The sequence below is a fragment of the Callorhinus ursinus genome, unplaced genomic scaffold (genome assembly GCF_003265705.2).
Source record: "Callorhinus ursinus isolate GAN/ISIS: 27379988/994484 unplaced genomic scaffold, GSC_fseal_2.0 scaffold8, whole genome shotgun sequence".
NCBI classification, from domain to species: domain Eukaryota; kingdom Metazoa; phylum Chordata; class Mammalia; order Carnivora; family Otariidae; genus Callorhinus; species Callorhinus ursinus.
Window position 1 is genome coordinate 35,067,454 of NW_027397070.1, and position 24,027 is coordinate 35,091,480.

The 24,027-nt window shown below is 42.5% G+C and overlaps 1 protein-coding gene and 1 non-coding gene across 2 annotated transcripts in view; both read left to right on the top strand.

The window, feature by feature from the left end:
* PRKCH (protein kinase C eta) overlaps positions 1 to 24,027 on the top strand; it is a 222,009-nt gene that overhangs the window by 72,882 nt on the left and 125,100 nt on the right. The window lies entirely within an intron of this gene.
* LOC112822907 (U6 spliceosomal RNA) lies at positions 11,325 to 11,431 on the top strand. Its single transcript, XR_003207877.1, has one exon. It is a non-coding gene; the product is annotated as a U6 spliceosomal RNA (small nuclear RNA).

The following is a 24,027-nucleotide window of genomic DNA, read 5'->3' on the forward strand; positions in this document are numbered from 1 at the left end:
TTTTTAAAGATTTTATTTATTTATTTGACAGAGATAGAGAGAGAGAGCACAAGTAGGCAGAGAGGCAGGCAGAGGGAGAGGGAGAAGCAGGCTCTCCACCGAGCAGGGAGCCCGATGCGGGACTCGATCCCGGACTCCAGGATCATGACCTGAGCCGAAGGCAGTCGCTTAACCAACTGAGCCACCCAGGCACCCAAACGGTTTTTATTAAATGTAAGACATGGCTAAGAAACGACATGGGACATACCTACCGGGTACAGACCTGTGGTTTGCCAGAGATGCTGGGGAGATAACGATGGACAAGACTTAGATACTCTCCCGAGGGAGCTCCCAGGAGTGGGGGCAGATGCACCCCATGTGTGCACGGCAGGGGCCCAGGTCCTACCACGGGAACGAGTCCAAGGCACAATGTCAGCACGAGGGAGTATGTAATCAGATGAGCCGGAAGGTTTTTAGAGAAAGCGTCTCAGGGGAGATGATGTTTAAAGCAAGTTTAAATGATAAATGGAAATGTGCCAGGAGGGGAGGATATTTTAGGGAGCGAAGACAGTTTGTACAGTGGCACAGAGGTGAGACAGCAGCAGCAAGCTCCAGAAACTGAAAGTAGTGGGTTGGTTTTGGAGGTTGGGGAGCATGGGGGAGATGTGCCAGCGCTGTGGGAGGGTCTTCTGTGAAGGTTTGTCTGGAACAGTCTCAGTTTTGACTGATGTACCAGTGTAACTGTGAACAGTGCCACCTTTTACTCTGAAAGGGTCCTGGGTTAGATAAATGACACGGCCACATTACTTCTAGGTTAGGAGAGGATGGGGTTGCCAATGAAGGGTTCTAAGCAGAGAGAAATAAGATCTGATTTGGTGGCAGTGGGTTCAAGGGGCTAGGGGCAAGGGGGTGTTTGAACATAAGAGGAGACAAGGGTGTGGAAAGCTATTAAGAGACTGTTAAAGTTATCTAAGAGAGAGATTAGTAGAGCCTGGGTTCAGTTGTAATCCATGGGGATGGATAGAAAGAGAGAGACAGTTCTAAGACACGTATACGAAGCATAACCAACAGGAGTTGGCAACTCACTGGATGTTAGGGATGAATAAGGATGAGTCTCAGATGGTGTTGTGGAGTCATTCACCAGGGTGGAAATATAGAGATGGAAGGGGATGAATTCAGCTTTGAATAGGTGGTGTTTGAAATGCTTGTAGGAAACCTAAGTGGAGATGTCTAGGAGGAACTGGGAATAAGAGTCTGAAGTCAGGCAAGAGATCTGGTCCCAAGGTGTAACTCAAGGTGTCAGTGAGAGATAGATCCATGGATAAAGGGGCCCAGTGAGAAGATTGAAAGCCCCAAATCAAGGTTGAACAACAGCAGAACTCTGTGGAACACAGCACATAAGGACTCTGGCTCACAGATTATAATCCGTCGAACTCACTCAAGCTATGTTGAAGGTTTACTTAATGAGCACCCGTTTTGTTTATATATTCATTACTCAGTAATGTTTGAGTGCTTACTGTATGCCAGAGACTGTTTCACCGGATGGTATAATAATGTCTTTCAAATTGGCATCAAAATATTTGATAATGAAATTTGCATAAAGAACAGAACATAAAAGGCTTTGAAAAATAATGTTTGAATTAGCGTTAGCTGCAGTAGCTTCGAAGTTTGGTACAATGTGCTGGGTTCAGGTTTATTCTTAATGCTGGGTAAGAAGAACAGAAGAATCTGCTCAAAAACCTGCCATGAGGGCTCTCTTCCCTGAATTAAGATGGAACAAGAAAAACTCTTAGTAGAAGTCTGTCTCCGAGCCGAAGGCATAACATTATCAGTTAGATCAGAAACCCATCACCACCGTTCATCTTAAGAAAGGCGTTGTTACTCTTGATCAGATGCAGAATTCCCCTAAGCACTGCTGCTGAAGTAGACACAGATGAAGTGATTTGTTATCTTGAAAAAGCTGCCTCCTGTCATCCTTTATTTCGTTCTGGCTAAGCCTTTCTGGAGCTAACAACTAGATCTGCTACCTAATCAAGCTGAAATTTATTATGGTGACAAAGTAGCCATAGATTTTAATGCAGCCACTAGATGCTGACAGAATGGCAGGATCTGGCCGTGTTTGATTGTCACTATATTGGACTAGTTTTTACCTGGAAGAGTGGAGTGACCAAAATACTACTACTACTACTACTACTACTACTACTACTACTACTACTACTACTAATGAAATAAAGGAAACTAATGAAAATACATGAACATGAATTGGTAACTGCTCCACTTGGAAGAGAAGTAACAGAAAGAAATTAAGTTAAAGTAGTGATATCTCATGTGAGAACAAATCAAAAAAGATGTTGCTGCGTTGTCATGCTGTTAAGAAATACAGTGTCAGATTTTAAGATTGAGTTTGCATAAGTAAAGTTGCCTGGACTTAGGGTGCCTCAAACTTCAATGGTTGGCCCCCAGAAAGAAAAGCATACATTTTGTGCCTCCTATTGGAAGCATGCCACACCATCTGTGAGGTAGCGTTGCTTAAAAAATAGAGCCTGAATCTGGTCAGGCTTCCAGATCTAACCATGAGGTTAGAGGAAATACTGGGCACAGGGGAACATTTTAAATGACACCATGGGAGAGGTGCTTAGGTGGTCATTCGGTTGAGCGTCCCACTCTCGATTTCAGCTCAGGTCATGATCTCAGGGTCATGAGACCCAGGGTGGAGCCTACTTAAGATTCTCTCTCTCCCTCTGCCCCTCCCCCTGCCATTTCTCCCCCTGCCATTTCTCTCTCCCTCTTTAAAAACAAACAAACAAACAAAATGACATTGTGGGAGAGACTTGGTTTTTTTCAACAAAAAATTAGAAGAAAGAAAAGAGAGGGAGAGAAAATCAAAATAACAAAAGAGAGACCTATTAACCAGTTTCAGTATATGGACCACATTTTATTCCAATTCCAACACGAATTGTAAAACAACTCTCAGGAGACAACCAAGGAAATAGGCGCAGTGACTGGACACATGATGATATTAATTATTAATGTTATTATAATGTTATTTAGGTATGATTATGATATCGTAGTTGTTTAAAACAAAAAGGGCATCTGTTAGAGATACTTGAAATGTTTACTGGTGAAATTATTTGATGGTTGAGATTTACTTTAGAACAATCAAGAGAGGGAGGAGGGAAGGGGGTACAGATAAAATCAGATTAACCATGAATTGATTGATGAAGCTGGATGTTGGTTACATGTGGGTTTATTATACTCTTCTATTTCTGCATGTGTTTGAAATTGTGTTTAGTAAGAAGTAAAAATTAAGATAAAACTACACATTTAAAAATTATCTATTTCCTGAACAAAAAACAGAATCTGGGTTGCTCTATAACTTCAAAATGATACTTTAACTTTGAATACGTATTCCCTATCCTCATTTATAAATTAAAGCTGGTGTTGGTTCTTTTTGGTCTGTATATGTTTTATTATTAGTTCCCAATTTTTATGTATTATGAGGAGGCAAGTTAAAAATTTTAAATGACTAAGGTACTTTGGTACTTTTTTTTTAAAGTTCTAAATAAATATTAAGCCATGAGTCAAAAACGGCAGGTAGAAGAGATGAGTAAGATAATGCCCTTCATTCCATCGTAAAGTTCTCACTTAAAATGAATGACAAGTAAATCATCTCCTACTAACAATTACATAACGTTTTGTACTTGCAAAGTTTAATTTTAAGATAGTTTCCTAAAAGAATAAAGTAAATCAAAAGAATTAATGGTAGAAGGATCTTTATGAAGATAGTAAGACCGAAGTTTTAAGTGGACATGCTTTTTCCCCAGCGTTCCCAAAGCATGCTTGAAGGTAATCTGTACCAGTTTTGTTTTTGGTAGGGGACGGGGGTAACTTCTTAAAAAAACAAACAAAAATACAACCTGACAAAACACCTGTCATTGGTGGATTTGATGCTTGTCTAGAAAATTTTGCTAAAGGGGTGCCTGGGTGGCTCAGTTAGTTGAGCATCTGACTCTTGATTTGATCTCAGGTTGTGAGATTGAGCCCTGCGAGGGGCTCCACGCTCAGTGCAGAGTCTACTTGTCCCTCTCCCTTTCCCCCTTCCCCCCAACCCCCCACCCCCTGTGCTTCCCCCCGCAATGATCTCTCTCTCTCTCAAATAAATAAATAAAATCTTAAAGGAAAAAAAAGAAAACTTTGCTAAAACTTTGAATTGCCCCCTTCTTTCAGACTCTCACTACATTACTTGGAACTGATTCCTGGGGAGAACATGGAAGGTGCACTTGAATTCTGCTTATTCTTTTTGCCAAAGCAGTGCATTACTGTGTAGAGTAAGATTCTAATTTTTTTTTTTGTACCATTGCCTCAGTTTTTAGCTCAAATTTCCTGTGTCAAACCGTTGGTTTATAAATAATGAAGTTCTCTGCTCAATCATTGTGACCACACGCACCAAGGCAGATGAAATGTGTTACTGTTTGAAAGCTGCAACCCACAGTTTCTCACTGGATCTCATACTCACAGTGCATGTCATTTTTAAAGGGAAAAAGGTTATTTCTGATGGAAGTTAATTTTCAGGATTCCTTTCTCATGTTTCAAGCCAGGTGACAGCATGTTAATTTAATTTGTTTTCAATTTAGCTTTTATAACAATTTTTGTTCCTTCGATATATTCAACCTGAGAAATGAGTGACCACTTCAGTTTTGGTCTAAGCAGTTCTGTGGCTACTGCTGGGAAATGAATGCCAGGGTGAAGACAGGGCAGGAGAGCAAGAAAGAGGCCTTGAGGGAAGGAGAGAAGAAAGGAAACTAGAAATGGAAGGACTGATCTTTTTAAGGATCGAGATTAATTGTCTGGTGTCATAGTTTGTTTGTTCCTCGTCTGAATCACAGCCAGCTCATTTATTGAACACCTTCTGAGGGACCAGATACTGGGCTAGGGAGTAATTTGACAGATAGCAGCATTAGCCCTTATTTTATTTTCTTTCTGGAAGCAGGATGGCCTCTTACCCTAATAATTGGTTACCTATGTCCATGCAGTCCCATATCTTAAGTCGTTTGCTCCCCACACCGAATTTCTGAGGCTGGTGTGATGCTCAGTGTGCAAATGGTGAATCCAGCACAGAGACACTGATTGTGCTGTGTTCTCTTGGAAAGTAAGTGTCAGACCCACACACAGCACAGCCTGGGGTGCTGAGGTCCCGTATCCTTCTAGGCCACCCACCTGTCTGGGAGGTGTCTCGTGTTTTCTCTTTATTCCACTTTGAAAGAAAATGGTCCTGTAGGTGGTATAATCTCATCCTCCTCAGAGTTGTGTCATCTTTTGGGATGACCTGTGTTTGCAAAGCTTCCTTTGGATTCCTCGTTTTTAAACCTAAAGATCTTCTCAGATATCGGGCATGGATCAGAGAGCTCTGGAAAGACTGAACTTGAGATTTGCTCAAGCTTTACCATGATTATCTGTAGGTTCTCTTAATGCAGATCTTAAACTTCAGAACTCGGAAGGAATTAAAAAATAAGTAAGTTCAGCTTAGGGTGTGGTAGCTGTATTTGCTTAGTTATAACCCATTCATCGTTGGCTTCATCCTGACTACTTCTCTTACTTTCATTGACTATTGATGGTTTTGTTCAGAATGTTTCAGTTGGTTCTCAAAGTGGGGTCCTGTGGACCTCTGAGGGTTCCAGAGACATTTTCAGGAGCTCTGTGGTTCAAAACTATTCTCTTTATAATACTAAGATGTTATTTGCCTTTTTTTAGTGTATTGACATTTGCTCAGTGGTGCAAAAGAGACGATGGGTAAAACTGCTGGTGCCTTGGAATGAATCAAGGCACCAAACCATGCAGTCAACACTGTAGCCAGTGTGGTCTTCATTGCCAGACGATTGCAGGGGAAGAAAATAGTTTTGTTTAAGAATATCTTTGTTGGGGGCGCCTGGGTGGCTCAGTCGTTAAGTGTCTGCCCTCGGCTCAGGTCATGATCCCGGGGTCCTGGGATCAAGCCCCGCATCGGGCTCCCTGCTCAGTGGGAAGCCTGCTTCTCCCTTTCCCACTCCCCCTGCTTGTGTTCCTGCTCTCGCTTTGTCTCTCTCTGCCAAATAAATAAATAAAATATTAAAAAAAAAAGAATATCTTTGTTGAAGCAGTAAACATTATCAGTGTATCTAAGCTCAACCTTTGACTCTATATCTTTATAATCTGTGTGATGAAATGCAAATTATCCATAAGGCACTTCTGCTGTATACTGCAATACTATTGTGGCTCAAAAAGAAAACCACTTGTATACTTGAGTTGTTAGCTGAGCTAGTCACTTTTTTTTTTGTGGAACACCATTTTTACTTGTAAGAATGACAGACTATAGTAATGAAGTTTTGGGAGTTTCTCAGGTATTTTCTTAAAAATGAATGAAGTGAGCCTATTACTTCAAGGAGACAACTGTGAGTATTTGATACCAATGATAAAGCCGGATCCTCCAAGCCATAATTAGAATTTTGGAAAATTTTATCCACCATTATGAGCTTGTCAGCTTGCAATACTTAAAAAAGACTTTTCTCATGAGTTTGTTGTTGATATTAATTAACAACTGTGATCTTTAAATATTGTGTAGTAGGTCAACATTTGGAAGAAGATTCGCATAACTCAGTGAGCCCATATTTTCAAAATGACCAATACGACGTGTTACAAAACGATGTGTGGGTCAAGGATCCATTGGAAAGTGTAAGATAGACTAATGGATTTCCTGTAACAGTATGAAAAGCGTATTGATATGGTTTTAGATTTCACATTGCAACTAACTTTTAAGAAACAACCACTTGTCCAGTTTGATGTGATATCAAAGAATACTCACAATTATCTGAAAATGCTCTTAGAACATTCCCTCTTTTTCAACTACTTTCTGTGTAAGGCTGGATTTTATTCATATACTTCAACTAAAACAACGTTGCAACAGATTGAACATAGAAGCAGATATAAGAATCCAGTTGGCTGTTAAAGTCAGATGTTGGAGAGATTTGCAAAATTGTAAAACAATACCACTCTTATTTTTTTTGTTTTGGAAATTACAGTTAGCACTCATGAAGATGTTACTTATGTTGTCATGCGATGGATTTATTGTTTTAAGTGACTGTTTTTAAATGTCTCAACTTTAATTTCAAATAGGCAAATATCGATAAAGAAAATCCATATAAACCGAAACTCTGAGTCTTTAATTTTTAAGGCTATAAAAGGGTCCTGAGACCAAATTATTTTTAGAATTCATAGTTTAATTTTTCCCTTTATGTTCTTTTCACAAGTCCAGCACTTTTAATTTAGTGACCACAGAAAGAAGGAACTGACAAATATGTGTTGGGGACTGATGTTAGGTAACAATCAGGTCCTATAGGCAACAGAATAATTCAGCAATTTTTTGAAACTGTAATCCTATTTTTCTAATTATTTTTACTGTGCAATGTACTTTTTCAGCCAGTTTTGTCACAGGCACTTTCTCATAAAAATAGGAAGGTCAGGAAGTAACACCCAAACAACCAGAAGCCTATGGTGGTTTCTAACTTTGGAGATGGCTTTCGGAGTAGCTTTATGCTCCACCTTTGCTTGATTCGAACAGAACAAGGCAGTCACAGTACTTCTGAGCAAGTGGTCAGAGGTGTAAGCACTAAAAGCTGAACCTCAAAAATAGCTCAGAGATCTATGGACAGAAGTATCAGTAGATTTGCTTTATGGGGCACTTGCTTATTAACTAGCATGCTCCTTTGACATCAGGGTTCTTGAACACACAGAGTCTGAATAGTTTCTTAACTTTCTCAAACTTAATTTTTTTGGGCACCTGGGTGGCTCAGTTGTTAAGCGTCTGCCTTCGGCTCAGGTCATGATCCCGGGGTCCTGGGATCAAGCCCCGCTCGTCGGGCTCCCGGCTCAGCGGGAAGCCTGCTTCTCCCTCTCCCACTCCCCCTGCTTGTGTTCCTGCTCTCACTATCTCTGTCTCTGTCAAATAAATAAATAAAATCTTTAAACAAAAAATTCTTTGTTGTTGTTGTTGTTGAAATTACATTAATGTGGTATTCTCTCAGTGGAACTGAGATTTAGGTAAAATAGAACTGAATTACTTTTTTGATAGAAAAATTAATTGCTCCAGAGCCTGTTTTCATTATGCTTCAATCTCATTTCTGGTGACCCCTGATCTCTCCTCTTTCTGTTTCAAATGAACAGCCAGTGATACTGGCATCCCTTTTCTTAGGTCTTCCCCAGTAACACCCTGTATCAGTGGGCAGGTAGAGAGGAGGAAGACCTATTTCTTCCCTTCTCCCCTGAAACTTGTCTCTTGCATCAAGATTTCATTCTGGTGTTTGAAATTTCTCTGTAGTCAGTGCTGAACGACTCCCTGCAGGAGGTTGAGAGTATGAGTGTGTGGGTGAGGGCACGGCGGCCTAGGTTTGAAGGCATGTTCTTTGCATGTGTCAGAGACTGCCTTAGGTTTTTGTAAATAGTGATTTCTCAAATTATTTTGGAAAAAATCAGTTTCTACCTCTATGAATTTACATTTGGTTACAAAATATACTGGGTTGAGCAATACTTCTAAATTATTACCACTTGGGTCCAGTGAATCAAAAGGACTATCCATATATACACACAGAGAGCGCTTATGTGTGACCTTATGTTAATATGTATGCATGCACGTATTAATGACGCTGGTTCTCACAGAATTCAAACTTTGGTGTGCGGGAGGAAACAAACTATTAGATAAATTAATGTAATATGCCAAGTGGCAAGTGAAAAAATAAGGCAGAGTCAGGACAGAGAGGAGGGCTGTGTGTGTTGTTCTGTTCCTATCAGATGACCTTTGAGCCAGAGATCTGGAGGGAGGGAGGGAGTGGACCCTGGGGCTGTCTGGGTCGGGGGGAAGAGGGAACAGGAAGTACAAAGACCCTAAGTGTGTGTGGGGGGATGGTCAGTGAGTGAGAGTTGCAGTGGAACGTGGCTGGGCTATGAGGTCCTGGGGAGGTGCCCTGTATCGTTGCAGGCACAAGCTCAGCATCCTGTTAATGTCACTTTTGTATTCAGGAACGTGCCTTGTTGCTTAGGTGAAGTTCACCTATATTTGATGCTGGCTGATTGAGCATAATCTTTTCCCCTTTGTTTAGGGTCTTCATTGGTTAGAGTCTTCAAGAGTACCATATTACATCAATTTACAATGATTTAATGTGGGCGCCTGGGTGGCTCCATCGGTTAAGCATCTGCCTTCGGCTCAGGTCATGATCCCGTGGTCTTGGGATCGAGTCCCACATCGGGCTCCCTGCTCACCTGGGAGTCTGCTTCTCCCTCTGCCTCACCCCTTCCTGCCAGCCCCCTCCCCCGCTTGCTCTTGCACATACGCTCTCTCTCTCTAATAAAATCTTAAAAAAAAACCCAATGTTTTAATGTAAGTTACTAAAGCCTAAACTATTTTGAGTTCATCATGAAGACTTTCCCAAGTTCTGTGAACTCCACTGTGATTGTTCTAGCTAAATTAGGATCCATTACACAGCTTAAGTAAGCATTAAAAGTTTCAAATCGACTGTTGGGAGATATATAACACGTTCATGCACCTCTCAATATAATTAGCTATAATTCAATTCTATTTGTGGGTTGTTAAGAAATTACTCTTATGTACCTCACCCACTTAAAACATGGAAGACTTAGGCTTAGCTGGAGTCTTCTGTTCTTGAATTTGGTGGGAACTATTATTTGTTGTGAAGCTTTAATAAATGTAACTGATATACATCTGGTAAAAATCTGGGGAGGTAAATGGATTGGAGCTTGGTCTGGGGATGCTGTAGGGACTTAGTATATAGCTTTTAGAAGCTTAGTTCATATTGAATTTTGATGATACTTCCTATTTTGTGTAAATGGGTGTACTTCCAATATCTGAGTCCTTGGATTGGGATTTACCAATTATTGAAAATAGGGCCTTTAAAAACTATGAGATGGTAAGAGAGTACCTATTCTAGAGCAATGAAATCACTTAAGAATTTTGAAAAATATGGGTTCTCAGGCCCCAGACTGAATTAGAATCTCTGGGGAAGAGGCCCGAGAAACAGATTCCTAATAAACACTTTGGCTGGTTCTAATGTTTGACTAAGTTTTGGCACCCTTGTTGTATCCCAAATCATATCTAATGTGGTTAATGGAAAGTTTTGGCGATTGGAAGGTTTGCTAGTTGAAAAAAAATGTAGAAAAAAACCACACAGGGGAGTATATTACTTTGGTGTAGTCTTTTAAGAGTTGACAAAACACCAATTTTTTTCTTTTTTTTTTTAAGAGCTTTAAAAATACCGTGACATAGCTAGGTCAGGTTACAGTTCCTGTGCTTCTAGGAGGAGAAAATGAGACTCAGAGGCTAAGGGCCTTGCTAATGTCTGCAAACACTCAATGCCAATGCTGAGACTCAAGCCAGGCTTGAAAGTGGTAAAAGCAGGCTGGGAATGTTGGCTGTGCTACCTGTCAGCCATTGGACTGAAGACAAGTTATAGGCATTTCCCTCCATCAGAGTAACCGGGATCAGGAAAAGGCAATTTAGAGTGATTCCAGTTACAATGGAAGCCAGCATTTTAAAAATAGATGTTTTAAAAGGTTTCCTTGGTACTCTGCCTATAAAATTATGACAGAAATTATGCAAGTCAGTTCCTTTCTTATATTTATCAGCGTTCAGGTTACAGTGACACCTTTATGCCAATTCTTAGAATGAAGAACAGATCAAATAACTCAGTTGTGTACTTTCCTGACTGATTTGAAGTCATGATAACATTTTCCACATCATGATGACTTTCTCAACACTGTCATGAAGAGGGTTATTTGCAGAAATATTTGAAGGTGTCCTCAGTTTTTCCAAAGGCCAGTCATGGCTTCATTAGTGTTGATCTTTTCTTTATTGGTGATGGACCTACCCCTGGATTTACTGTGTCAAGGGTTTGCTGTGATTGGAGTAGCTTGTCAGTCAATTTCATTACCTGCATCAGCTGCAAGATCTCATTTTTATCTGGTACCTGATTTTTATTGCATAAGGTGTTGCATGGGATGTCTCTAATACTCAGAAAGCAAGAACAGCAACCATTCACATGGAGGGCAGGAATAGGGAGGAATGTCAGAGAAGGGACTAATTTAAAAGTGCTCAGTCTGTTCCTTGGTGACTATTTTTATGCTTTGGCATTAAGATTACCTGTATCAATATCCCTGTTATGGGGATTTTGGTAATGAAAACTCAGATGATGAGTTTGGGTATCGTAAGTTTTACACAAGTTGTTTAGATGCCATTCTGTAGAAGGGACTCTGTATCTGGGTACCACCATCTTATCTAACGCTTACTTAAAATCCACCCGGGTGTGCTGGCTTTGGCAGCATATATACTAAAATTGGAATGACACAGAGAAGATTAGCATGGCCCCTGCGCAAGGATGACACGCAAATTTATGAAGCCTTCCATATTTTTTGTATGATTCCATTAATATGAACTGTCCATAATGGGCAAAGCAATGGAGACAGAAACTAGATTAGTTGTCTAGAGCTGATGGAAGTGATTGCTTTTAGGGGTCATGGAACTGTTCTCAAACTTGTGATATTTTCGTAACTAAAAAAAAGAAAGAAAATCTGCCCGGGTCACCATACCTGGAGGGGTTCTTTCTAACAGAGGACTTTAGGAAGGATTCACTGACAAAGACTGAAGCTTAACTCTGGGAGAGAACCCTCATCAATTTTGTTAAATATATTAATACGTGATGGTTCAGTAGGATTCTGGTGTTTCCCGCTAGCCCCTCAGAAAGGACCCTGTGGGAGCCGGGAAGCAGAGACAACAGTTTTACGGCCCTGCTCAAGTGGACCTGTGACAGGTCATGTCTTGTTTCATGCCTCTGCCTCAGGTGTTGTGTGTCCCCATTGGAGGCCCCCAATTCCTCAGTTCTTGGTCCTTGCCTCTGTGAATGGTCACCCTAAATCCAGTCTTTATGGTCTTTCTTTCTAATATGCAGAGTACTGACTCCATGCTGGCTACATCTGTCTGGTCTTCTTCCTCTGACCAGGGATCATGAACTGGTCATGGACGCAAATGGGCTCAGAGGCCAGTTTTGTTTTGTACGTGGCGTCTTACAATGTTTTTGGAGTTTCCCACCGTACCTCTTCAGACAGGGCAGGGCTCTCCAGGGCACCACCTTCCCCAGAACCTCTTGTCGTCCGAATCCGCTCTGACTTCACCTCCATACTGCCATGTCTCAGTTTGGATCTGAGCGTTTTCTCATTGTAGGTATTCAGCACCGTGCAGTAGCTACGGTGGCACTTTTCATTGTCTTTTAAGGGGGAGGATCACTTCTTTGCTGGAGCCAACTGAAAAACACTTGTGCTTTACTGCATGCCATAAGGGTTCCTCTCTTGCACCATCAGCATCCCAACCTATCCCGGTGGCACTTCCACTTTCGGTTTGGGGTCATGTAGTCTTATTGTTCTGGGGAGTTGTGGGGGAAGGGTAGGGAGAGCAATCTCTGTTTTGTTTTTGTTTTTTAATCCAGGAAATAGGTCAAGCTTTTTAGAAAATATGTCAGTTTTAGTGAGGCCTCCAGCTTCATGAATGCCCCAAAACTTACTTCCTGGTGTTAGTGTTAATCCTGTCCTTAACAGAACCTTACAGACAGAATCCCCTGGAAATTGCTCTTGGGGATTCTTACTGTGCTAGAGATGTGGGGTGGGTGGTGGAAGGGCATCAGCTTTAGATCAGAGGGACCCAGCTCTGCTTCTTGTACTTCCTCGCTGGGTGGCTTTGAACAATGGTTACCTTATATGTAAAACATGGGGCTAGTGGCATCTACCCCCAGGATTATTGTGAAGGTGACATGAGATCATACAAACATGCATACACCCACAAAGGGCTGTTTTAGGACCTGATGCAGATTATGTGCCTGCCCATTTGGAAGGAAACTCATACCCAATTTCCCCATGTACTTTGTGGTGAATCATTTAAGAGGCACCGGGAAAAATATGACATAAACCCCTTTTCTCAGCCATTGTTTCAAATCCGAGACAGCAATTGAACTTCAAATGTACATCATATTCTGGGAGGGTACAAAGTACATCCTGGTATGTGTGTTGAAGTGCTTTTGGTAGGAATTACCGTCAGTGAAGCTGTGGGTGGGAGAGAATGTATGGAAGGATCACTACCTATGAGGGGAGCACTACCGTGTCCGTTTCCTGCATGCTGGGCCCTTGGGAACATATGTTGCCCCTGTTCCTAAATCTGCCCATTAGAGCCAATGCTATACTTTCCCCTGAGAGAACATCCTCAAGGATCTAGATAATGCCTAGATTGATGTTGCTGCCATCTCCTTGTGAGGACTGACTATATCGTGGATTGTGTAGTGTGTGTGTGTGTGTGTGTGTGTGTGTGTGTGTGTGTGTGTGTGTGTGTGTGTAGACCAGCCCTATTCATGGGCAGCCCCACTGCCATGGGTGCTTCATAGGAATGTTGATAGGACAACAGATAGGGATTAGTGGTCTAGTCCCCTGTCTAGCATGACCTACGGAGTAGTGGGTCCAGGGAATTACTCTTTGGGATCATATTGAAAACCAGCCCCTGTGGTTGGCTAGTTCTTACAGCACAGATACACAATTGCAATGAGTGAGTTCTTCCAATAGCTCCGTTAAGATGAATCAGTTAATATTTACAAGACATCTCTAGGTCCCAGAAAGGTGTGTTTTAAGAGCAGATCATATGAACTATTTGCTGTTAATTTCTTATCCCTAGAGGATCAAATATTAAATGCCAGGGCAGACATTGTGAATTGTCAGGCAGCATTGGCCCCTATCTCCCACCTTTGTCCCAACCCCAGGATTTCATTAGGTCTGGTCACCAGCCTGGCCTAAGTGCTGCCCATCTACTTGGAGCAGCCCTGATTGTTTACTTTGTTATTTATTCACAAATTGCTGTTGGTTCCCTCCATGTGGATATTTTTATAGAATTGGTCTTGCCCAAATATTTGCCTTAGTTTATTAAATTACTTTCTCATTTATAAGTTAAAGTGTGTGTTGACTTTTGTGGTTTTAATCTTACAGGCTTGGTTGTCTTTGTATTACCAGATGGTGTCCTTTGTTTGAGTCCATAAGCAGGGTTTGTTTGCTTGCTGGCTTGTTTTGTTTAGGGCTCAACTACTACCCAATTCCATCTTAAGTTAAAGATGGTGTTCTGTTCAAGTGAAAATCCATTTTAAATCTACTACTTAATTATTAATTAAAAGTCTCCTTCATATTTTGGAGGTGAAATTGCAATTTTGTTCATGTGAAGGAAGGACGTGCACTGAAAAACAATTTTTGTGTGGATTGGGGTTAGCCTCTTTGCTCTGTGGTGCTGGCAGGTAGAATAATATGGATCCGAAGGGCCGAAGGCAGGCTTAATTGTTTCTGGGAAACCTATCATCAAGGTATTTTATTTTATTTTATTTTATTTTTAAGATTTTTAAAATTTATTTGACACAGAGAGACCTCTAGAGAGGGAACACCGCAGGGGGAGTGGGAGAGGGAGAAGCAGGCCTCCCGCAGAGCAGGGACCCCGATGCAGGGCTCGATCCCAGGACCCTGGGATCATGACCTGAGCTGAAGGCAGACGCTTACCGACTGAGCCACCCAGGCGCCCCATCACCAAGGTATTTTAAAGGCTCTTTACCTGTAGGAGTCTTGGGGAGGGGTTGCTGCCTGTGAAGGCAAACAGAATCAAGATCTGGGTGCTTGCTTCCTGCTTCTAGCACCATTTCTGGCCCATGGAGTATAATGGTGGGGACTGTTGGGGTGAAGTTGCTCCTTCTGCAGCTCCCTCATATTCTTGGATGCTCTCTCTTCTGCTCTCTCAGGTGAAGCGCAGTGGACTTCCTGAGTTGAGGAGATGGATCTGAGTCCAGAAAGAGTAAGGCAGCTGGAGGACACAGGATAGAATACCAGGGAGGAGACAGTTCTCCAGAGAAAGAACTCCAGAGATACACAGTGTGTCCGCCTTGAGTCTTCAACTGAGTGCTGATCAGTATAAGAAAGCTACCTGAGGCCAGGGAAAGAGCCATCTAAAAGGATCAGAGAGAACTGTTTCTGGTACTCACACAGGGCCGAGAATAATGCCTGTTCCTACTAGCTGGACTGGAAAACCTCAAGATTCATGGAGCATTGGGTTGAGTATGCAGAAGGGTCTTGGCTGCCTGGTGGGGAATAACCAGCCCTAGACTGAGCACTGTTCTGGCCCACTGAGCAAATCTAAAAAGCAAAATCTGAAAGGATCAAACTATTTCCAAGTGACTTAACTGTATCCCTAAACAAAGCTCAAGAATATTTATATGAATATAAGACTGTCCAGCACTTAACAGGTAGAATTCACAATGTTTGTCATCTAGTCAAAAATTACCAGGCGTGTGAAGAAGCAAGAAAATAGAACTTGTAATGGAAGATAAATCAATTTGTGGAAAGCAATCCAGAACTAACACAGATCTTAGAATTAGCAGATAAGACATTAAAACAGTCATGATAACTATTCCATATGCTCAAAAGTTAAATACAGAGATGAAAGATTAAAAAAAGGAAACCAATTGGATCTCAAACATGGCGTGTTTTTTAATCACTCCTTATGTTACTTCGTTATGTTGCTAATCCTGATGTTACTTTCACCAAATCCACCTGACCCAAACCTGGCCCTACTGATGTATCTGATTCCTAAGCTCTTCCCAGTCCACCCAGTATTCTCTTGAGCCCAGACTCCAGGGTCATTACTGCAGTGCTAACTCAGTGATGCCTAGGAGTTAGTTGACCCTTTGACCTTCCTTCATGCCTGCTATGCCCGTGCCAGACCTGAGCAGTCATCCTACAGTGTTTCTCCTGGGACAAAGAATGCTGCTGGATCCACTGGTGTATGTCTTCTCCGTGTATAACCAGGTACCCAGCAAAAATCCTACTTTGCTCCTTGTGGGTTTTTCAGGAACTCCAAAACCTTCATACCTATAAGCCCGTCTTTTTTTCTTATCCACATTCCGGTTCAGTGGTCTGCTGAAGAAAAATCCTGCAATGACTCCCATCTGTATGTATCCACTGTTCCTTGGTATGGCTATCTCCTGTCTGCCTTTCTACTGGTTGCCAGGGAAACCTCTCTTCACACAGAGACTATAACCTTTTTCCTGGGCAGATCCATTCTCTTTGCCCTCTTAACATATTCTTGCTTCCTCACTTGTCTGACTTACACCTTGTGCAGTCCCTTAGTCTCCCTTGGTTGCTTCTCCTTTGGTGATGTTGATGGAAAAAAATTCTTCACTTGATCCTCGGCTACCATCCCATTTCTTTCCTTCTTTTATAGCCAAGTATCTTAACAAATACTCTGTATTTACTCCTCACCACTCCCTTTCTTCTCAGTCTCTGAATCTCTCTTGTTCAGATACCTCCTAAGTACAAAATGTACCAGTCCTTTCTCAGCAATGTTCTATTGTGACCTTGCTGCTGTATTTGGTTCTGCTTAAGCTCCTTCTGAGACCTTAAATCACCACTCTGAATTCTGAGTGGTGGTCCTCAACACCTACAGCTCCTTCTCTCATTTCCTTCAATGATGACTGAACTTCATCATTATTTTTAAGACTCCCATTTGCCCTGTGCTTTCATTCTAAGCAGGTGGACTTGCTTCCTGTGTACTCAAGAAAATCATATCAGGTGTGACCTCCCTGGCATGGGGGGTGGGGTGAGGATCTGGGCTACAGACATAGATGTAAGGGTAGAGAGCCACGGGCAGAGTGAAATCCCCAGATGAAAACAGATCCCCATATTTAAAAAAATTTTTTTTTAAAGATTTTATTTATTTATTTGAGAGAGAGAGAATGAGAGATAGAGAGCACGAGAGGGAAGAGGGTCAGAGGGAGAAGCAGACTCCCTGCTGAGCAGGGAGCCCGATGTGGGACTCGATCCCGGGACTCCAGGATCATGACCTGAGCCGAAGGCAGTCGCTTAACCAACTGAGCCACCCAGGCACCCTAAAAAAATTTTTTAAGTAAGCTTTATGTCTGACGTTGGACTTGAACTCATGATCCTGCATGATCTACCAACTAAAAACAGATCCCTAGAGATGTGAGTGGGAACTACATCCTGCTCCTGACCTTATCTACACTCCCACCCATTCTCATTCCTTAGCCTCTGTCCCAGAGGGTAGTTGTCCTTTTGCCAAAGACCTGTGCTTCTTCAAGGACTTTGCTTCTCTACCTCTTAACTTCTTCATTCCCCTTACTTGTGGTTGCTTCTCCTAACCTATAAACATGCCAAGCCTCCTCACCCTAAAAGTCCTCTAGCACCTCCATGGGTAATTCCAGTTCATTTCCTCTTTTTCATCCAAATGTCTTGAGAGCGTAGTCTGTACACTCTCTCCCCTTCTTTGCCTTCTGTTTTCCCCTCCAATTCCTACTGCAGCTCTCTGGCTTCCCTCACCATCATTCTGCTCAAGTAGCTCTTGATGAAGTCACCAAGGACATCTGTAGTGCCAAGTCCAGTCAGCAGCTTTCAGTCCTCATCTTACTGGACATGTCAGGTGCATACGATAAGGCTCATCACTCCCTCCACCTCACGGCCCTACACTTTTTGACGTCTAAAGTCTACTGATCATCTTTGCACCTCCCTGACTCTTCCTTCTTTGTATCTTTCAGCTTCTCTCCCTCCCCTTCCAGTTTGTATTCTCCAGGGTCAGTGTTCAGTCCACTGCTGTTCTCACTTACATCCCTGATGATCTGTTTTCATCTGGGGATTTCACTCTGCCTGTTGCTCTCTACCCCTACATCTATGTCTGCAGCCTAGATCTCTCTCATGAGTATCAGCTTCCTGTATCCAGTCATATGCTGGGCCCTTCCACCTTGACATTCATTCATTCTTTGAATTAACAAACACATGCGTCTTCTCTTCCCACGTTTTGTTGAATATGATGAAGAAAAGCATTCCCCCGCTGCGAGGTGCTATACTATTCTGATCCTGCTCCCATCTCTTTGTCCTTCCTCTGTGTCCTTAATGGGCCTCTATTGCTCATTCTAGGTCTTAAAAGTGGGCACCCATCCTCATAAGGTCTTTAATCTTCAGAGAGACTGTCAATTATTACCATCGCTCATTTCTTCCCATGAACCCTGGTTCTGTGGTATCTTTCTACGGCTCTAACCCCAGTCATCATTTTCCTCTCATATCAGTCCCTTCTGTGTACTCCATTTCTGTCGTTGCTACCTCTTTTCTCCTGGATACCCAAGCTTGAACCCCGAATATTTCCTCCACCTACATGTTTTGTCTCTCAAACCAAAGCAAGAGCAATTTGAAGTTAGCATTCTGTTGTGTAGCTCTGTACTCCAGCCACTCAACACGCTGGTATATGAGGGTATAAAGGGAGGCCAAGAGAAGGTTAGAAGTGGTTCCGACTATTTCCCATTTTAACGAGCATCTGCAGAACCTCCACCCCTCTGATTTTGACATTATGTCAGAAATTATATTTTTGGAAGAGTTTTCATCCAGACTTTTTATTTCCAGCTAGAAGGAGAGCTAGGGGACAGGGTTAGCCAATAAAAGATGAGGACATGGAATCCATTTAATGAGGATTCTTGCTGGGGATGTTTACAGGAATTTTTTTAACAGCACTTACTTTAGATTATACTATGTGAAATCTTCTTTCCCTTTGGGTAGTAGATTCCTTTACACTATATTGGGCCAATTCTCTAACTTTCCCCTTACCTTCAGTTTTTGTTTTTTTTTTTCAGCTCTTGAGATACAATTGACCAAATTGCAAGATATTTAAAATGTGCATAAAAACCGTGATTTGGTACACGTATACATTGTGGAAGGATTCCCACCACCTAGTTAACATATCCGTCACTACCTTTAGTATTTTTAAGTTCTCTTTAACTGTGGTAAAACACACATAACATAAAAGTTTACCATCTTAACCATTTTAAGCGTACAGTTCAGTGGTATTTATTATATTTGCTTTGTTGTGTGACCACCACCACCAACCATCTCCAGAACTCTTTTTGAAACTGAATAGAAATCTTACAAAACCGAAACTCTGTGCGTTAAATAATAAATTCCCATCCCCTCTCCCACAGCTCCTGGCAGCCACCATTCTTTCTGTCTGTAAATCTGACTACTCTGGATATCTTATATGAGTGGAATCATACAGTATTGTCCTTTTGTGACTCTCTTGTTTCACTCAGCATGATGGCCTCAAGGTTCATCCATGGTATGGCAGGTGTCAGAACTTCCTTCCTTTTTAAGGCAGAATAATATTCCACTGTATGTAAATACCACATTTTGTTTATTCTGTCAGTTGATGGTCAATCTCATATTAGTGTTTTAGACTGAATCCTGATCATTTTGAACACTTCAGTCTCACTCAGTTGCGACCTCCTTGGCTCACCTCCCTCAGCTGTGGCCCAGCTGCTTGGAGTGAAGAAGAGGGTGAAGTCTTTTCTTTCTTTAAGGAATAGTTAACATATAACATGATGTTAGTTTCAGATGTACAACGTAATGATATGATACTGTAAAATAATCGCAGTAAGTCTAGTTAACATCTGTCGCCATAGTTACAAAAAATAATTATTTTTTCTTGTGATGAAAGTTTTTAAGATCTACTCTCTCAGCCACCTCCAAATATGCATATGCAAAACAGTATTAGTTATAGTCACTATGCTGTATTACATTCCCATAACTTACTTATTTTATAACTGGAAGTTTGTACCTTTTGACACCCTTCCAGGAGGGTGAAGTCCTATCCTGAGATCTAGCATCTCCTTCCCTCCTTCCCATCTCCCCTTCCTCTCCTTTCCTGCTCCCTGCCTGTCCCCAAAGAGTGATTTTCTTGGAGCCTCTCTCCTCAGCTTTAGGTTGGGGAGGGAATAGTCTTGCACCCCCTCTAATGCTGACACCCCCTTTCCAGCCTTGTTCTGACTTTGGGGGAGCAGTACAGAACTGGTGTGTTGGGGGGTAGAGGTACTGTCTCCAGGAAGCCCTGATGGGAGGGGGCTTTCAGAACTTAGATTATGGCTCCTTAGTGCCTTTTGTCCTCAGCTACCGTTCTGGGATGAGAGGAAAGTTCCCACCCCACATCCTGTTACACTTAGAAAATCAAAGGGACCTCATTCTATATGACATTTATGGCTGCACAAGGGGCTGTGAAATTCTATCTTTCTCCTGTCTTCTCCCTTTCAGTATTCCTCATACCTGAAAAGGAGGGGCTAGGGCCAGTATAGGATGTGGATTCAAGCCCCTTCATTAATCGGTGATTGCAACTTTAGTCTCGCAAGGTGAGACTGGTCCTCAGAGTAGACTTCTTTGTTTTTTGTTTTTTGTTTTTTCAGAGTAGACTTCTTTGAAAGAGCTTGCCCTCTGTTGTCTGCACCCCAGACAGTTTTACCCAATAGAATCCCCATTAGTGTCCTCCTTTTGGCAATCTTTCCTGATCTCAGTTGAACGAAAAGAGCCTTATTTCTAGGGCTGTTGGTACAGCACAGTAGAGGAAACTCTTTAAATGGGCTGGCTTAGTGGTTTCTAACCCTAGGTTGATTATCAAGGCCTTGACTACATCTCCCAGAGTCTTTTGTAAGTGTAGCCATTTTGACACCATGTCTCTCGGGACTGCTAATATACTTAATGGCAAAATTTGATGAATTCAGCGAAATCTTTAATTGCATTAAAAAATTCACAGAAGTATCTAAACACTAATTGTGTATATGTTAGACATATTTTATACTCTTAGATGGTACCTATGGAGTCATCATCCCTTATCAAGTGTTTGGCCCAGCAGTTCTGGACCCACAACTTGGGAATGGTCCCAGGAGCCAATTTTCTTAAAAAAAAAGGGGGGGGGGAGAGGTCTATACTGTGATTGAATCATTTTCTTTTCTTTTCTTTTAAAGATTTATTTATGTGTTTTAGAGAGTGCGAGTGGTGGGGGAAGGGAGAGAGAATCTCAAGCGGACTCCCCACTTGAGTGTGGAGCCCGACATGGGGCTTGATTTCATGACCCTGAGATCATGACCTGAGCTGAAATGAAGAGGGGGATGCTCAACCAAGTGAGCCACCCAGGCGCCCCTGAAACTTTATCTTCTAAGACTTGATAGCTAAATGAAAGCATCTAGGTTGAAAGTGTGTTTGTGTTTGTAGTTTATTGTGTGTGAGGTCTTTTTTTTTAGTGGATGCTTCTAAGGACTGATGAGGAAGCCACACCAGGGTTGTTTCTCTGCTGAAAGGGTTGAGGCAAGGTCATCCAACCCTCTGATTACACTTGAAAAGGGAGAGTGTGTCTTTTGCCACCTCAAAGGGCAGCTGTTTATTGAATTTCTCCACCCTCCAATTGTTTTACATATGGAATGGTTCCTGGAGAAAGATCTAACATCTGCACAGGTCTATCCTGTTCCTCGGCTGTGTTTACTGAAGTGAGTTCTGCACTTACGTTCACACACTGCAAGCTGCACGTACAGCATACGTACAGGAGGGTCTGGCCTGCCCAACAGAGTTTGGGGAGCGCATACTTTGAAGCCTGTTACATGTTTGACAGGTCAAGTTCATTCATGTGTTCATTAAATATTAAGTCCCTGATATGCCAGGCAGTAGGACACAGGCTACTTTGAAAAAGCTCACAGCCTAGAGAGGAAGGTAGTCATGCAAAAACAGTTCGTCATGGCATGTAGTGATGAGTGCGCAGGGGGCCTCGGGGAGCCTCCTGGAAGAAGGCCACCTCCTGATGGTCTTAGGGGAGAGAGTGGGATGGACGATGAAGCAAGGCTTAGCCATGCGTGACGTCTCATGTGGGTTCTGTCTTTATATCTGGAAGGATTAGCCTACGCGTGGGCTGTCACTTTCATTTGCTGAGAGACACCCCAGAGACCCTCAGAGTATCAGGAAGCCTTCATGATAGGATAGACAGCTGTATTTTTTCCCTTGACCCGAGAATCAGGATTCTTCCTTTGCTTGGTATCAAAAGGTGCCACTTAGTCCCTGGGTTTTGCATAGGAATTAGTAATTAGTGAGTTCACCAGCAATGGCTGAGCATCTCTTGAAGTCTGTCCCACGGGAGCAATGACTGTAACTCTGGAGCCCAATCCATTTTCCATCCTGGGAATTATGCTCTGCCCCTTCCTAAATTCCCATTGTGGTTTCAAATGAAGAGGCCATTGTTCACTTTCCTTCCTAAAAGGAGCAATATATTTAACTTCTGGCTCTCTGCCTGACTGATGGAGAGCTGATCACTATGGAGCCAACACCCGCGGCTTCCCATCAGGACAAACCCTCGGTCTCCATCTCATCTTCCCCATTCTGGTTGAAGTTATTTAGATTCTACACTGGCGCAGTAGGAGGCTTGCATTAGGTCCTACTAGGTGGCTAGAGCTCCTTGATTCCCACTCAGGGTTAAGTCGAAAAAAAGATAGGGCCTTAGCTCTTTATAGCAGCTAGACTTGTTACGGGAATTTAAAAGCAAATGTCTGATGTGAAAATCTGTACTATCTTAGGACTTTGAAGCTCAATACAAAAGAGTCTTTATCATGTTGTTGAATAGTTTGGGTCCAGGCAGGTGTCCTAGAGCAGAAGTTTTCAAACTTATTTTTGAGCAACAAAATACCCTTTTTTCCCCCAAATAAAATCTGCAGAATCCAAATACTGCAGGGTTTCCTACCCGGCAGGATTGACCTTTTGGGTTGGATACCTTTTGTCGTGGGGGCCAGGCTGTGCACTGTAGGATGTTTAGCAGCATTCCTGGTCTCTACATTCTGGGTGTCACTGGCAAACCAACCCACTCCAGTTGTGACAACCAAAAATGTCTCCACACATTGCCACATGTCCCTAGGGGCAAAATCACACCTGGTTAAACACCAATGCAGTACAATATATGAAACTGATTTTTAAAAAAAATAGGAACTGATGTTTTCTGTGCAGGGTCCCTGGCCTTTACCGTTTGAGGAGCTGGTGTACAGTTCTGACCTACACAAGTGTGCCATCCCAGAGGGGTAGGTCGTCATTTTTAAAGCCTGCAACACAGGGAACTGGTTATAAATAAAGCAAAACAAACAAACAAAACACCCTAAAATTAGACAAATCCACAGGTATTTTGAAACCAAATGTACACTGAAGAGTTTTGTGCATGTATGTAGGTCTACTTTGTTGGTCTACTTGGATGTTAGAATAAGGGAAGAGAGATGTTTGGGTGCTGTCCATCTAACTCCTGGGATGTGGCTACTGCAGTTTGTCCTGTTTTGCCAGAGACACCAGCTGAAGGCCTGTGGCCCTCAGCCCAGTGATGGAGCTCACCTCTGCTGTGTGAACCCTAGCTTCTGTGAGACTCACCACGACTGGCTGTGCTCATGGAGGGCTGGAAACCTGGGCTAGTGCCTGCAGGCTCTTCCAGCCAGACTCCAGCTGAATCGCAGTTTGGACCATAGTTGTTTCAAAGTCATTGGACGAATTTTTACATGTCTGCCCTTCATACTTAGGGAGTAACATGTGCTTCTGTATATACGTGTGTGAGTTACCTTGCCTCTCCTTCGGGAAGCCCCATGTGTTCTCCTCTCCCCTTCCATTCTCAGTATCGGTTGGGGGGTGGGGGTGGGAGGGTTTCTAGGAGCTTGGCACGTGCCACTGTTCCCTTTTCCTCATGAACCTGGGCTGATGAAGCCTGTCCCACAGGCAGACTCTGTACCCCAGGTATGTGGGTGTCAGTTAGTATAAAGAACAATGCCGCTTAGTGAGTCACTCTCACCTGTGGGAAGATGCGTGGCTCAGGGAGGGAGGGAGGGAACAGGCTGCCTAGAGGGCTCAGCTTTCATCTGTCTGTCCAGTAAACTCACTCTAACCCCATGTCAGAGCTGGAGTCTGGCGTTAAATTGGTGGAGAGCTTGTGCCTTACTTGAGGACCCACCCCTTGGCCTAGCGATCTGTTTGGCTGCTTACGGTGGTCTCTTGGCACTTAGAAAAATGTTTCATTTTCCCCAAAGATCACATGATTGCTTCAGTTAGCCTTGGGAACAAAGGAGTGAACAGAACTCATTTTATCTATATGTCCATCTGCGGATCTCC